Source organism: Rutidosis leptorrhynchoides, chromosome 8 (assembly GCF_046630445.1).
Source record: "Rutidosis leptorrhynchoides isolate AG116_Rl617_1_P2 chromosome 8, CSIRO_AGI_Rlap_v1, whole genome shotgun sequence".
NCBI lineage: Eukaryota > Viridiplantae > Streptophyta > Magnoliopsida > Asterales > Asteraceae > Rutidosis > Rutidosis leptorrhynchoides.
This window is the reverse complement of record NC_092340.1, coordinates 139561146-139565800: the sequence shown is the minus strand read 5'-3', so window position 1 is coordinate 139565800 and position 4655 is coordinate 139561146. Positions and strand designations below refer to the sequence as shown.

The window sequence follows — 4655 nt, the reverse complement described above, 5'->3', positions numbered from 1 at the left end:
ATGATACTTGAGAGGTTTATAACATTGGGTTTTCGGAAGGAATCTCATTTTCTGGGTTTTCTGAGAAATAGTAAAGGTGATATGGATGTGATGGTGGAGTAGAAGTAGTGGAGGTGTGGAAGGCTTATGTTTGACAAATGGGTAGCTATTTTGATTACAACCGAACCACGCTTTGCTGCTTGGAGATGTAGATCTAAAGCAAGTTCTGATTCTGAGCACAGTCATCGGCACTCTCAACGGAAAATAGTGAAGCATTAAAGATGAATGCTGGTCTTATTTGGGGTGCCTCACCATAATCAATTTAGGTCGATAATGCCTTAGTCATGCAATGCTCTATTAGAGATTTCAATCTAACAAGAATTCCACCTTACTTAAGCCTTACTTTTATTGACAAAAGTTTTAGGTTTTCAAAAATACTTTTTCGAAAAGGGTTTCTTTTGCAAAAATTTTGAAATTTGGCTTAAGGACTTGGAATCTTCGTAATGGTTTATTATGATATAGCATAAAAAGATACCAACATCCCAAACTTAGACGAACATTGTCCTCAATGTTCCTAGTGTATCCCACACTTAGGAGTTTTAGTTGAAGATTTGGGAGTGTTTGTCTAGTGTTTTGATTGGGTGTTATCCCACACTTAGTGATAAGCTAGGATGCGGTATAGTTTGAATCTTGAGCTAGTAGCGAAAAGAAAGCAATACCCCTAGTAGATGCGGCTGGCTTCCTTGCTTTTTTATCGGCTCACTTGTCATCCTTTATTCTTCTACTCTACTTTATTGCACAGGTTACCTCCCGAGAAGCGCTTTTGTTTAAGGTCGTTGGCTCGACCGTAGTGATTCTTCAAAAAGCAAACATTCCTCGTTGATGGTTGTGATCTTGGTCTTCTTGAGGGAATGTGAGTCTTGGTGGATAAGTCCTGAGAAAGTGTCGGACCAATAGTGGTAACAAGTCCGGTACTTCTCTTGAAGATCTTTTGAACGATAAGTAGTGCGCAGTTTCGGCTCTTGATAAGTCTTGAAGTCTGATGAGAATGTGATCCACAGCTCTGCTGGTTGACCCATGAATGTCAATCATGGTAGCAGTGCTGGTGTTGATGATTTCTCTGACGGGATGCTCATTTCGGAGGTCTTCAAACAATGTCAGAAACTGTATCTTTAGAATCTCGAAGTCTTCGGAACGGTGATCTCCACAGTAAGAGTCTGTAGCTTTGCACAGATTAGTTAAGAGACGAAGCTGGAAAGAAGTGAACAGCAATCCTGATCCGAGTATTAATTTCACCGTCTTTGAGTATATCTCCCGACATCCAGCTTTAAATATGAAACTAGGATCTGTGGATTCGTGGAAGATACGTGATAGCTGCTTCGTAACATAGGTGGCAATGTTGACTTGATCTGGTTCAAGATGAGAGAACAGATTGTTTCGCCTTGCTTCCTCCATAACAGTGTCTTGTAACTCTTTGATAATCAGATCGGCGTGGTGATCAATTGTTACGTAAATCACTAGTCTGTCTGGTGTGCTTTCGAAATTATCTCTATCCAGAAGAGTGAAAAGGCTGTGAATATCCTCGATCATATGCAAATCAGAGTGATAAGTCGGGCGGCCGGTGGAAAGATCCATATGCTTCCGGATGAGAGTCAGTAGTGCTCGTTCGTTTCGTGAGAACGGAAGTGCAGATCCGGTTAAGGCATTATAAACCTTTGAGTAAATGATCTTCTGATCTTGACAGAATGTTGTCTCGAGAATAGTGCGAACCACTGAATTATGCTCTCGTTGCCTTTCTTCGTGATAGATATGATTGTGAAGAGAATTGATAAAGTCTTGAATGCGTTCTTCTAGGATTTCAACATCATTGTCTTCTCTTCGGAGATAGAGGTGGTGCTCTTCTCTGATAGCCATGATTCGTTCTGTTAAGCGTAGCGAAAAATCAATGGTTGACTTTCGGATGGCTTCAAGAATGTCTTCAAATTCATCGGTATCATTGATGAAGGTAACCATGTCTGCATGTGTGGATATAACCAGAATTTGATCTGAAGAAGAGTCCAGCTCCCCTTGATCTACTTCGGTTGGAGAGTGTGAGTTAGTCAGAATGTCTTCATGATGCTCTTCCTCGTCATCATCGGTATCCGGTTCCTCTGAGGATGCGTCTGATGAACGGGTTCCTTCAGTATTCTGATTCTCCACTTTGATACTTACAGGATCAATTTCTATATCCTTAACCTCAGCCTTGTCGTTCTTCTTTTTGAAGCGAATGATTAAACTGTGATCTGCCGTTTCAAGCCTCATTATTTCTTCATGATGCTCAATGCTTGGAACGGGTGTTGTCGTAGTTTCTTTTACGTCTTCCATTTCCTCTTCCTCTTCAGATTTCTCCTTTTCCTCTATTTCTTCGCTGGAATTCTCTTCTTCCATTTCTTGGTCGTCTACAGACTGTGATTCGACACCCATCTTGATATCGTCAGCTGGTGGTAATGACTCATCATCGAAAGTGATCCGTCTGGTGGAAATAGCAAACATCTCTGCCTGTCCAGAAAGATTGGTTGGTCGGTCAATTTTGAAGGTAACGCTCTCCCCATGTGATCGTAAGATCATGGTTTGATTGTACACATCAATGACAGTCCTAGACGTATTCATGAAAGGTCTTCCTAACACTATTGGGGTGTGTAGGTCCTCCTTAATATCCATTACTACGAAATCCGTAGGATATAAGAATTTGTCAACTTTCACCAAGACGTTCTCAACTATGCCCTTAGGATATCGAATTGTATGATCGACAAGTTGGATTGTCATTTTGGTTGGTGACAAATCTCCTAACTCTAATCTCTTGTAGAGAGAGTAGGGGATTAGGTTGATACTTGCTCCTAAATCTACTAGCGCATGAATGGTTACAGATTGGTAGATTAAACACGAGAAAACGAATCGGCCCGTATCTCCTAGCTTAGGTGGTAGAGAGTTTTTGAGTAATGCAGAGCATTCTTCACTCAGTGGAATTTGGTTAGAGTCTGGTATCCTCTCCTTTGTAGAAAGAAGCCTTCGGATGTATCTCTTCTGGTTGGTAACTTTGGACATAGTGTCCAAGAATCTTCCATCTAGTTTGAAGGAATCAAGCTTGGAAGGTTCTTCTTGTAGCCTTCCAGGATAAGGTATGCGAACTGGAGTTTCAGGGGTCAGCTTCTGAGTATATGTTGATTTGTTCTTGAGCCTAGTTAACCTTCTCTGTGGTTCTTCCTCTGGGATTACGGAATCCATTTGCTTTGCTTCTTCTATGTGGGGATTCTGGATAGTATTACTTGGCAATCTTCCCTGCGGTCAGGTTTCAAGGCGTTGTGATAACTGTCCGAGCTGCGTTTCCAAACTTTTAAGCAGAGCCAATTGATTTCTCATTAGTATCTCCATCTGATCTTGTCTGGTTGTAGTTCTCTGATTTAGCTGTTGTTGTCCTTGGATGAATTGAGTTAACTAATCATCAGCTCTGATAGTGGGGTTAGCTGCTTTTGTAATCTGGGTGGTAGGGGAATTCTCCTCAACTGGGGGACCAGTGAGTGGAAGTGGTTGATCGTAGGTCAATTGAGATTGTTGGGCTGGATAAGGTGGATAACGATAGCGGAAAGGTTGATTGCTTCGCTGAAATTGATTAACCCTTGGTGGTTGATTGAATCCGGGATTTGGTGGACGAGCTGGGTATTGAACGTAACAGACTGAACCGTTAGGGTTTTCGTACTCAACTTGATAGTCTTCAGTAGGTTGCGGGTTGGTACAATTGACACAAGCCTGAGCTTGGTTAACCTGCTGCGGTTGCATCTTCAATTCTCCGAGTTGCTTGGCAAGAGATTCCATCTTATCTGTGAAGGATTTGATGGCCTCCGTTTGGTTGGTACAATTGACACAAGCCTGAGCTTGGTTAACCTGCTGCGGTTGCGTCTTCAATTCTTCGAGTTGCTTGGCAAGAGATTCCATCTTATCTGTGAAGGATTTGATGGCCTCTGTTTGATTGTTAAGTGCAGAGAGTGGGGCAGATGATGAAGTTTTTTCACCACTGTTCCAGTCATGATGATGCATCGTCATGTTCTCGAGCAATTCCCATGCTTCAACTACGGTTTGGTTCATTAGATTCCCTTGAGCTGCTGCATCGATCGTCGTCCTATGATTTACCGTAAGACCATTGTAGAAGGTACAGATTTGGGCTGCCGTTCTAACTGGTGATTAGGGCACTTCTTCAGCAAGGTTTTGAAACGCTCCCATGCAGTGTAAAGAGATTCATCATAACTTTGTTTGAAGTTAATGATGTCATTCTTCAGTTTGGTTTGTTTAGAAGGAGGGAAATATTTGGTTAGGAATTTAGTCGCCATCTCCGTCCATGACGTGATGGAATCTTTTTCCAGTCCTTCAAACCAAGTTTGAGCATGATGAGTGAGAGAATAGGGGAACAAGTATAGCTGGTCTATATCTTGTCCAATCCCTGGCTGTTTGTAGGAGTTCGAAAGAGATATGAATTTATCAAGGTGAGAATTAGGATCGTCATTCGATAATCCATGAAACTGACAGCTATTCTGAATGAGCTGGATGATGTGATGTTTTAACTCGAACGAGTGTCCTTGAATCTCTGGAAATCTGATTGGTCCTCCTCGACCTTCAATCGAGGGTTTCGTGTTTTCTGCTAA

General features: G+C 41.9%; 1 non-coding gene across 1 annotated transcript; it reads left to right on the top strand.

Annotated features, from left to right (window-relative positions):
• The first annotated feature begins 4188 nt into the window (after positions 1-4188).
• On the top strand, positions 4189-4295 carry LOC139865318 (small nucleolar RNA R71). Its single transcript, XR_011764846.1, has one exon. It is a non-coding gene; the product is annotated as a small nucleolar RNA R71 (small nucleolar RNA).
• Positions 4296-4655: the final 360 nt, after the last annotated feature.